Here is a 12,296-nt window from a genome sequence, read left to right as displayed (position 1 = left end):
CATAGGATTTCTTTAGAGCAGAGTCAATCTTCTTATCAACGCCATCCTGCAGGATATTATCATCAGCCATGGAGGGTCGACCAACCAGGGAAGCAACCACAGAATCCACCTGCACCGAATCAGGCAGGGCAACCTCCAAATCCTGCAAAGGATACAGTTTAGACATGAATCTGGGCACAGAAATATGGTCCGGGTCCTTCCATTCCTTAAGGAGGACATCCATGACAAACGGGTGTACGGGCATAGAAGATGACGCAGGCTTCCGAAACTGCGGCAAAACAGTATCCTGGGAGGTACAGGGTACAGGCTCCACAGGGAACCCCATATTCTACCGAACATGGCAAAGCAGATCAGGCATCAACTCCCTCGAAATGTACTTGCCCTGCAGATCCACCGCACCCAAAGTAGACTCATCAGAGGAAGCGGAGGAAGAAATATCCGAATACAGAGGGGCAGCCTGCCCAGAGCGACCCCCTGCACCCTTCTTGGAAGCCTTGAGACTGGACAGAGTCTCCAAAAGCAGGCGCTTCAGGCGCCTAGAGCCCCTCGGACCAGCACACCGACCAGCAGGCGCAGAATCACCACTGTCGGAGGAGGAAGAGGACCGAACAGGAGAGACATGTTTTCTCTTCCTGTGGTGTTTCCCCATCACAAGCAACGTCTTCAAACACAGGAAAACAGCCACACGTAAAACACAGCAACACCAAAGCGTCACAGTATAAACTGAACTCCAGGACAATATATAGGCAAGAAAACACTCACCCCCGCAGCTGAAGCCACTTCGAATCCAAAAAGGAGGGGCAGAAAGCAGCCTCCCAGCAGTGGCCAATGAGGAAATCCAGTCATGACACACCCGCCGAAACGAGCCGATGACGTCATCTGGAAGCGCCATCCCAGCAATCAGGAGAGGGGCAGGGAACCCGGAGCCCACCCGGGCGCCCGACCATGCCTGACAGAGTCAAAAGTAAATGAGGCGACATCCGGAAGCGTCCCGCTCCCACACCCGGACTCCTCGTCCGTCCGAGGACTCCCGACCCTCAGGCCGCAGGAAACACCGCCGACCCGGCGCCCGCCAATCAGGGGCAGCCGTACCCGGAGCCAGGGCGTCAACGAGGAAATTGCAGAGATCGCGTCCCGCCCACAAACACCGGCAAGTGCGGGACGCGCGGGCAGCCGCCTGCCCCTCCCAGCAGCGGGCCGCCCCTCCGGGAGAGACGACGAAGAAACGGAAATCCACGGGGACCCGAGAAGCCCCGCAACCCAGGGTCCACGTCCGGAGGAAAGCACAGGAAGACCAGCAGCCCGGCTTTTGAAAGGTCCCACGTAGGTCCATGAGCACCCCCAAGGCCCCGCCAAGGAAGAAACCACAGGACTCCAGATGCAGGTAAGTGCTCGGCACCCACCCCAGCGTAACCCATCAGTATTCCGACCGACAGGAAACAAAACAGGATTTGCTTCTGGTGGTGAGGTGTAATATAGCACCTGACAGGAGGGTGGGTGGAGTCTAAAAAGCGTTTCCTGTTTTGTTTCCTGTCGGGTGGAATACCTCATGTGTTATGACTGGGTCGAGGACGAGGGACGTAGAGGTAATGGCACGGGGCTTCTTATTGGTGGTTTAACATTTTTGAGTAACTTGATTGGCCCAGGTATGCAAGCGCTGCACATTTGTGGTAAACTCGTTAAATACGCCCACAGCTGTCGTGCGCTGCTCGCAGGCTTGGAACATGACCTGGGAATAGGGCCTAATTAATAGCCGTTCCTTCCCAAAACATAAAATTAAAATCTGTCTGTTGCTGGAGGAGGCAGATCTGGATGTCTTATTCATTACTGAAAAGATAGCTCTATTCCAGATATTTTAATGGCCTTTCCCCTATGGTGTCACATTTTTAAAGAGGATCGCTTTGGAAAGGTGGGGGCGGACTTGCCGGTCTGTTAAAAAATGAATATAAGTGTGTCATCAACCCCCTCCCCATCCTCGATTGCGAAAGCTACCAATTTTCCATCACCCTTTCGGTAACACACACATTCTCAGGGCTACTAATCTATAGACCCCCTGGTCCATCCATATCCATACTAATATAATAAAGAAAGAGCCCAAACCTTTGAGGCGGGTAATCTCAGGAACCACAGCACCAATCACAACACCCAATAAAGCATTGGAAAGGGCAGTTGCAGCAGAAGGACATAGGCTATGCAGACGCCCACCATATACATTTCAAAGGTAAAAGAACCGTGCCAGCAAAGTAGTCCCTTGTGGGCGTATCTGTGTTGTGCTGTGGGCGTGACAAACGCTGGGGGCATGTGGTACGTTCCGCCCTTCATGCCATGTCTCACATCGTGTGCTGTGGGCGGGATTACGGGAAAAAAAAGCGAGCGTTGTGCCCAATATTTCATTGTTTTTTCTTCCCAGGTTATGTACATTCCAGCTCAGGGTGTCCACCCTGCTACCTTTAAATACCCCTGCACCCCATAATCATAACCCACCCTTACTCCTTAAAATACCCCAACACCCTTAAAGACTAACCCATCTTAACCCTATAAATATACCCTGTACCCCAAAACCCAAACCTATCCCTACACCCTAAAAATACCCCTGTACCCCAAAACCCAAACTTAGCCCTGAACCCTATAAATACCCCTGTACCCCAAAACCCAAACCTACCCCTGAACCGAAAAACACCCCTGTACCCCAAAACCCAAACCTAGCCCTGAACCCTAAAACTACCCCTGTAACCGAAAACCCAAACCTAGCCCTGAACCCTTAAAATACCCCTGTACCCCAAAACCCAAACCTACCCCGAACCCTAAAAATACCCCTATACCCCAAAACCCAAACCTAGCTCTGAACCCTAAAAATACCCCTGTACCCCAAAACGCATACCTATCCCTAAACCCTAAAACTACCCCTGTACCCCATAACCCATAACTTTATCTGAACACTTAAAATACCCAAACAACTCAAAACATATACTTCAGTACCCCAAAACATATACCCATACTTACCTTATCCAAACATAAAAAAAACCATGCTTTTACCATTCATTCCTTGTAAATGTATGCGTGGTAAAAGCATATAAAATGTAATGCCATGCGTTATAATGGCATTGCGGAGTCATGGTACTTTCGTAATGAAAGTATGCGGAGTGATGGTATGCGGAAAGAAAGTTGCGGAATAATGGGTGTTTACCCTCCCCGGTAAGTACATTGGTGGCACGGCAGCCCACATCTCCAGCAACATACTCATATTTTTTCACCACCGATTTGAAGAATGCACAGGTCTCTCTCATTGATGGCTAGCACTGACATACACTTTTAAACACACCTCCCGCCACAAGTTTTAGAATTGCGAACTTTAGAGCTGGGGAGCTACGTTCGAATCTCGGCATCAGCTCAACATCCTGTGATTCCAGGCAAATCGCTTTGTCTCCCCGTGCCTACCACAAATGAATGTGTTCTTCTGTAAGGTAAATTGTGCTCATGCCATGTTGAGTTCGCGCTATATAATATTGCAAGGAAAAATAAAGTAGGGAAACTCGAGTTCACACACTACTGAACGCGCACTCTTAAGTGCATCAGCAGTGCACTGTGAATCGGAACGTTTCACAGGTCTGACACAGATAAGAAATGCTATCAAAACGAAATCCTACAAAACAATATACTACTGGTCGGCAGCAATTCATACCCGGATAACGTCGGGACGGGCTGCTAGTATGTTATAAATTGAGAAACGTATACCTCGTCAGCACCATAATTATTTAACATTTTGTGATTTTTATATAATGCAGGGTTTTGTTGCCAGCCCAAGTGTGATGATGGAGGTTTTGCGCTCATTAGCGTGGTGTTGACCAAGTGCCCATCACCATCTCAGTATATATTGTCACTGGCTCAATGCGTGGTGCTCACTTTATTTCCGACTTTGTCTCACTTGCTGGCAGAGCTTGCCTATGTGCTTTGACATGATCTTATGCCTTCCTTTCATGATCTTTGCTCTTTTTCGGGCCTAAAGGCCTATGCGTGATAGACGCCATGTTCTGCTCAAACGTGATCTTTTGCACAGCTTGTAGGTGAACGGTTATATTTTCATTACAAAGTGTTATTTGCTTGCTATGAACTAGAACAGGCCGGTTCTTATCGAAGGAATGTGCTTGCTCGGCGCCGAGGTCATAACAAAGGCTTAGCTACCCTGAGAAGTGGCCTTGGTACCAGGTGGTACAGGAATTCAGTGGGAACTATAGGAGGAGTTTGTTAGAAGCTTCGATGAGTAATGGCATTCTATATTAGTGAAGGGAGAGATTTACTGGCGAGAGAATTGTCGATGGCGGTCTGTTGAAGCAGTGTGGTACAGACGTGTACTTACGGCTGTGGAGCAGAGAGCCCAGAGCACGCCAGAGGGAAAGCGGAGGACGAAGTCGTTATGCCCCGCATTTTAGTGAGGCCTTTCATGTTAGTGTATTGTGTATAACCAAATTCTTTTCTTTCAGCTTTTATATGTATGAATGTTTGTATGATCGTGATAATATGCAGCCATTTACCTTTTTGTCACTCTGAATATCATGTAATAAAGAGACCTCAATGTGCATTAGTATTATTTGTATGTTTTCCTTTGGGAGGGATCAAGTGGGCTTTTCTTAGCCAGGTACTGGACGTATAGAAGGATGGGCGATTCCCTTCTTACAGGTAACTGATGACAGTAAGGTGTACTGCTTCGGACCAGAGAATAACTACAAAAGCAATTCATATCTTATGCATTCTGTTAGGAAGGTCGGGACCCTTGTCCATGTAAGGGAAATCAGCTCCCAATGGGAATGTCCAAATTATAGGCTCGCAGAATTGCGTTTTGTATTGTGATTGCCGGAAGGCGTAGGGTCGTGCAGAGAGCACGTTGTGTTCCCGGGAGGCATAGGGTCATCGGAAGACGTTGTGTCGTGCAGAGAGCACGTTGTTTAGTTTACGTGGTGTCGTGCAAGAGTGCACGTTGTGCTGACTAGCAGCGTTTGTATATATGTATATACTCCAGGGCTGTGATTGATCTTTTGGCTGTGTATGCATGGTTATCTGCATTATTCCTTTCTCAGGTTGGTATCTTATGTATCTATAGGTGGTGCTTTTAGGTGTCCTGAGGAGGGCTGTGGTAAAAGAAGTGACTTGGGCTAGTTTAGTGATTAGTAGTGTCCTTTTCAGATTGTGCCAGAACCCAAATCATTACATCTTTGCGTCGACTCACAGGATTGAACAAGTGAAGTTGTATTGTGTACGGGAAACCATATACGTGACAATTATTGTGTTGAAATTAAGTAAAATATCGTGAAAAGAAAAGATGCATTATGTTTTCTAGGAAAACTAAGACTGAATTTAAATTGCCTTTGGAGATTCCAGGATGGGAATCGACTCTATATGGAGAACTAGCTCATGAATGGGCTGATTGTACTGGTTTAAGTGAAAACTGGAATTCATGTTTATTAGAGGCTGAACCGGCCCAGGTGGTGTCATGTTTGCAGAAAGTGCCAGTTATGAAAAATGAAGAGTCGTCTATATTAGGACTAAGGGGATGGATTTTGCTAACTGCTTACAGATTAGTGCATGAAAAATGTGTGAAATTACAGAGCGAATGTAAAGGATTTGAAGAACAGTTTGTGGAAGTTCAAAATGCTAACACGCTGTTGAGATGTCAAAATAAATTATTGGCATACAAGTTGGAAACTTATCAGACAGTTGCAGAAAGAGCTGCAGTGCGTATCGCTAAGTACAAATACAGACATAGACGAGGCAGAATTAACAGGAGGAAAGTACGGTTAGTCATTGCGAAAGCAGGACTTGACTGGGATCCTGAAAAGTGGGATGGAAATATCTGGGACTCGTCAGAATTTTCGAGTTCAGGCGATGAACGTAATACTAAAGCGGAGTCTGCTCAAGGTAGCAAGGAAACTAGGTCAGAAGAGCGTAGGGAAGTGTGTGCGCAACTAATACATCGCAGAAGGTTGAGGGTGGTCCTAATGCTCCTCAAGGAGTAGTTCTAGACAGTCTAGAGGATTTTACACAACAAGAGATCAATGACATTTTAGACCGGTTTCGACAGAAACCTGGCGAGAGTCTATTAACTTGGATGGTTCGAATTTTCAAGTTGGGTGCTGCAGGAATAATGTTAGATCATGGAGATGCAGTTACATTTTGTACGTTAAGTTCTGACCCGACTGTTCAGGAATATTTCAGAAATTACACAGTTGATGCTCAAGTTAGCCTGTTACAACTGGCTGTGGAAGGCTGTAACCACAAATATCCCACTGAGTCAGATTGGCCTTTGAATGAGAAGCCTTGGTACACGCTGCGAGATGCAGCGCAGAGGTTAAAAGAAGAAGTGATGAAAACATCTATTTTTCTAGGTACAGCTAACAGATTAATGGACGGAATGCCTAATACCTCTGTGAGAAATAAGATTATGCGTACTGCCCCTTCTGCTCATAAGCAGGTTATGATGAAATTGTTGATCATTCAGACAGGGAATACATTAACTTCAGTGATCGAAGCTGTTCGTGAGTTGGGCGAGTTAGGAGAATGGATGAAGGTCGATAGACCTTCCAGACCTGAGATTCGTACCGACAATAATAGATTAACTAGACGAGACATGTTTTTCGCCCTGCTTAAAGACGGGGTGCGGAAAGAGGAGATTGACTGAGAAACTACTGCAAAATTATGGTCTCTATATCGGAAACGAGGATTAGACAGGAAAGAAGGGAGTAGAAAGGTTAATAAATAAAGAGCATGAGCGTGCATATTCCGATGAAAGTGGTGACGAAAATCATCACCGAGGGAGAAGAGATGAATCAGTACATAGACACAATGAAAGGGAGAGAGAGGAGTCTCTTAGATAGCGAGGTCAATCTGAAAGAGAAAGAGACAGAGATGAATACATTGACTACAGTAATAGGGACGACAGAGGTAGGTCCCCAGTACCGAGAGAAAGAAATAGACAAGATAAATCCCCTGAACAAAGACACCAGTCTATTAAACATTCCCAGAACCCATTTTATGGGGAGAGAGTGTACGAACAAGATGTCCTTCCTAAACGTTATGAAGCGGTGTACCCCGATTTGTCCTGGGCATCTGACAAAAGTAAAGGCGATTAGGAAATAGGTCAAGCTCCCATGCGAGAGTGGGCTCGAAAAGATTCCCGACCCTATGTAGATATTGAAATTTTTTGTAGACATCGCAATGTACAGAAAACTCGAGCATTGGTAGATACAGGAGCGGAGGCCTCTTTGATTTCTGGAAATCCCCGAAAATTTAAAGGACAGTGTTTTACTATTACTGGATTAGGCGGTAAGGAGACCCCAGCGGTACAAACCAACCTTCAATTAAAAATAGGGAGAATACCGAAACGAGACTATACTGTGTTAGTTGTGCCCCTTTTAGAGTCTATAGAGTATATAATTGGCATTGACATTTTAAAAGGAATGACATTGTATTTAGATGACGGATGTTATCAGTTTGGAATAAAAAATTATATTTCAACCAAACCTGTGAGAGTAGGACGTTTAAAAATTCCCCCTGTGAAAGTACTTCAAGCGACCAAAGTGATTTCAATGAAACAGTATAGAATTCCGGGTGGGCATGATGAGATTAGTGCTACTGTTCAAGACTTGATGGATGCAGAAGTTGTAACTCCAATTACTTCTGCTTGGAACAATCCTGTGTGGCCTTTGCGCAAAAGTGACAATTCTTGGCGCATGACGGTTGACTATCGCGAACTGAATAAACACACACCTCCTTTGACGGTTGCTGTACCAGATACTGTTACATTAATAGAGAGAATCCAGAAACATCCTGGAACATGGTACGCGACTATTGACATTGCTAATGCTTTCTTCTCCATTCCGATTGCTCCAGAATGTCAGGAACAATTTAGTTTTACATGGACTGGCCGACAAATGACGTTCAGAAGTTTGCCACAGGGCTATTTACATAATCCGACGATCTGTCACCGGCTGGTGGCAGAGCACTTAGACAAAGTACCATTAAGATCAGGAATACAGATTTGTCCTTACATAGATGACATATTGATTCAAGGAGAAACAGAAGATCAGGTTCAGACTCAATTAGATCAAATTGTAACATACTTGCAAAGTAGAGGATGGGAAATCAATCCTGATAAATTACAAGGTCCAGCACAAAGTGTAACATTTTTAGGCATTCAATGGCATGAGGGAAACCGAGAAGTGATTCCTCGGGTGAAACAAAAGATTAGAGAATTCGCTGTCCCTTGAAACAGGAAAGAGACTCAGAAATGTGTCGGTTTATTTGGATTTTGGAGGCAGCATATCCCTCATTTAAGTCAAATATTAGCTCAGTTGTACAGAGTCACACGCAAAAAGAATGCGTTTGAATGGGGTGAGCAACAGCAGAATGCATTTGAACTGGCTAAAGAGGCGATTCAGCATGCTTTGGATTTATGGCCAGTACGTGATGGTGATGTTGATTTAAATGTGTCTGTACAAGGTTTATATGCAAATTGGAGTTTGTGGCAAAAACAAGGCAGAACAAAAGTACCTTTAGGATTTTGGACTACAAAAGTTACCCGATGCTGGTGAGCATTATACCCCTTTTGAAAAACAATTGCTTGCATGCTATTGGGCTTTAGTGGATACTGAACAGTTAACATTAGGACATACTGTTATCTTGAGACCTGAAATCCCTATCATGCAATGGGTCTTAAGTTCCCCCAAAACTCATAGAATTGGTCATGCTCAAGAAGCGAGTATCATAAAATGGAAGTGGTATATACAAGACAGGGCTCGTGTAGGTCTGAAGGGGATTACAGTTTTGCATGAACAGGTGGCGCAGGCGCCATTAGAAGAGGCAGATGTGAATTACCATGTACTTGAAGTACAGGAATCTCCTGTTCATTGGGGTAAGCCGTTTGATGACCTGTCCGTGGAGGATAGGATGCATGTGTGGTTTACGGATGGATGGTTCAGCAAGGTATATCGGAGCAAAGATGCAGTGGAAGGCAGTCTCATACAATCCTACTACAAAAAACTGTTGAGTACTACTGGTGATGGAAAGAGTAGTCAATTTGCTGAATTGTACGCGGTTTATCAAGCTTTGAAACAAGAATTACCAGGGACATGTCATATTTACACTGATTCTTGGTCGACTGCTAATGGTTTGGCAGTTTGGCTTCCTACATGGCATAAAAATAATTGGAAAATTCATTCAAAAGAATTGTGGGGAAAGGAATTGTGGATGGAGATTTGGGATTTACTTCACCAGAGTACTGCCACAGTCTTCCATGTTGATGCTCATACGCCCATTGATTCTATTGACAAATTGTTTAATGACGTTGCAGACGAACAATTTAAAATTTCCGAGGCTGAGGTGGATATGGAAGACTCTGACATGGTTGGATTGGCGAGGTGGGCGCACCAAAAAGCAGGTCACTTCGGAGAAAGAATTACTAGCAGGTGGGCCCTAGAAAGAGGAATATATCTACCTTTAGATTTGATCAAAACTGTTATCTTACAATGTCCCGTGTGTCAGCACTCTCGACAGCGAGAGGTACCCCAAATAGTTCGAGGTCAATTACATCAAGGTAAGTCTCCTGCACAGATTTGGCAGATTGATTATATAGGTCCCTTACCCACGAGTAAAAATTGCCAGTACGCTTGTACTGTTGTGGATACTTTTTCTGGATATTTAATTGCTTCCCCTTATAAGTGTGCCACACAATTTAACACAATCAAAACTCTTGACTTGCTTGTGCTGCACTATGGCACGCCTTTGCAGGTGCAGTCAGATAACGCCTCACGTTTCAAAGGAAAATTGGTACAGGAATATTGTGCTCAGCAGAACATTGAATGGGTATTTCATATACCATATTACCCCCAGGCTGCAGGTTTGATTTAGAGAATGAACTGACTTTTAAAAGAACAATTGCGTAAATTATCTGATAGTTCATTAAAAAATTGGAGAGATCACTGGTTTGATATTTTGTTGATACTGAATAATCGTCCTTATTTGAACTCTGATACTCCTTTGATGAGAATGTTGTCTCCTTCAGTCAATGTTACACCTCATACTGCAGAGACTACTGTACTGTTTTGGGAAATTACTCCTGGAGCCTTGGCTCCTCATAGAGCAACTCCTGGAGCTGCTGGTCTGGATTTACACACCTTGAGAGATTTTTCTTTACGACAAAGAGATATTGTCTTTGTTGAAACCGGGGTCGGTGTCCAAATTCCAGTGGGACACTTCGGCCTGATTGCCCCACGCTCCGGCTTGGCACTAAAGGGTGTCCAGGTGTTTGGAGGCGTGATTGACTGATTATCAGGGTGAGATAAAAGTTATTCTCCTGAATAGTGGTGATGCGGATTGGTCATTCAAAATTGCAGATAGAGTAGCCCAATTGGTCATTATGCCTGTCTTCGGTGGTGTGGTGAAAAAAGGGGCTGCCCCTGCCTTGTTAACAGTACGTGGAGAGAGAGGCTTCGGCTCTACTGACAAAAATCCAGGAGCCAGAATATGGGTGCAGCCACCTGACAAACCCCCCGAGCAGGCGGAAATTATTGCCACTGGCAATGACAATGTGATTTTAGTCATGAGACCTGGACAGGATGCATGGGACTCGGTCCCTGCTGATAAATGTTATCTTCGTGAATGAATAATGCCTGTTTTTGCTTTCTTTTTTTTTTCCTTTAGGGCATTGTGTGGACTGCTGCTGCGGGATGTGTCGTCGCTGGACTCCTTTCCGCATGGTGCGTTTGGGGCCGAGATGGGCCGAAGAGCTTCTGGAATGACCTGCACATCCGAGGCCGCAGGTCCATTGCTTTGCGTGATTTGAAAATGAATTTCTGGACGGCGCTTGCTCAACGGATTTCCAATTCTTCACACTTCTGCATGGAGCATCTGATGTCTGTTATGGATGTGCTCTCGACGTGTTTTGTTTTAGTTCCTTGCCTTGACTGCTACTGTGTTGCACTTTTTCAATGTCTCGGAGTCCAATCCTACGTTCATTCATTCTGACTTTTCTGTCTACGATTATTGTGCTTCCTGCATGGTTTTGACTGACTTGAACTCTCCTTTGATTTTATCCATTGCTACGATTAATGTTACGGAAGGAGATCTTTGCTATACTTTTACTTGTAGCCCCAGACGGATTGGCAAGTGTGTTCAAATCAAGATGGAGAACATTTCTAGGTTCTCCCGACATGTCCAAACTTTGTGTGTTTCTCGAACCCCTGACAAGTGTGCCTCAGTCCATAATTCGATGAAATGTAAAAGTTCTGTTCTTACTGCCAGTCACTATTATAATGTGTTGCTACCTCCTGGATGGCTCTTTTCTTGTGGCAACATTTCCTGGTCCTATATCCCTGCGAACATTTCTGGAGGCCCATGTGCTTTATCACGTTTGAGTTTATTAATGTTTCCTGAGCCCCCTTATTCTCATGATCGGACTGTGCGTGAGGCACCCTTATTGACTGCAGAATGCGATGCCCATTTGACTCTTCTCTCCAAAACGGAGTATATTAGTTTGGCTGCTTCTATTGTAGGTATTCCCGGACTTTCCATTTATAATTCCCGAGCTATAGGTAAACTAGCATGTCTTATGGTCGAGTCTATTAATTCTACATCGATTGTTTTATCTGAACTTTTATTAGATGCTCAAGGAGAACGTTGTGCTATATAGAACACCTTCCTCAGGACTATGATTAAAAGCTTCATGGATCTAGAAAGTATATGGGACATACATTAGTATACCATACATGAGGGTTTGTTTAGTTTCTTTACAGACAGAGTTTTTGCTAGAATCACACAGTGTTATGGCTACAAGACCTATTAAGGTCTTACTAGAACATTTTCAATATGCGGTACCAGTCTTGATCCTGGAGTATAGTGTTCTTTAAAATGTTACGTTCCTCCGCTTAATCGTCTGGAGGATCTATGTAAGGAGTAACAACCATGTTTTAGTTTATAATCCAACTAACATTGTGTTGTTTAATCTGTATGCTCTTCATATCAGGAATTTAGTAACTTACTAAAGATACTAAGTACAAAGTAAGTTAAATGTTCTAGTAAGACCTTAATAGTTCTTGTAGCCATAACACTGTTCTATCCATCTAAAGCACCGAAACGCGTCGACAACACTGGCTTTTTTTAAAAATTGTTTTTTCTAAATTGTTTTTATATGTTGCTCAACTGTATGTAATTTCATAGTAAGAAATTGTTTATGTCTAATTATTTGATGTAAGAAACACTTTCTTTCTTTTTAATAAATGTGACAAATTTTGATATAATTTCATGGT

The 12,296-nt window shown here is 44.2% G+C and overlaps 1 protein-coding gene across 1 annotated transcript in view; it reads right to left on the bottom strand.

The window, feature by feature from the left end:
- LOC147668283 (E3 ubiquitin-protein ligase TRIM39-like) overlaps positions 1 to 12,296 on the bottom strand; it is a 325,919-nt gene that overhangs the window by 288,184 nt on the left and 25,439 nt on the right. The window lies entirely within an intron of this gene.

This window comes from Lissotriton vulgaris, unplaced genomic scaffold (assembly GCF_964263255.1).
Source record: "Lissotriton vulgaris unplaced genomic scaffold, aLisVul1.2 SCAFFOLD_328, whole genome shotgun sequence".
Classification (NCBI taxonomy): Eukaryota; Metazoa; Chordata; class Amphibia; order Caudata; family Salamandridae; genus Lissotriton; species Lissotriton vulgaris.
This window is presented reverse-complemented; position numbering and strand designations above follow the sequence as displayed.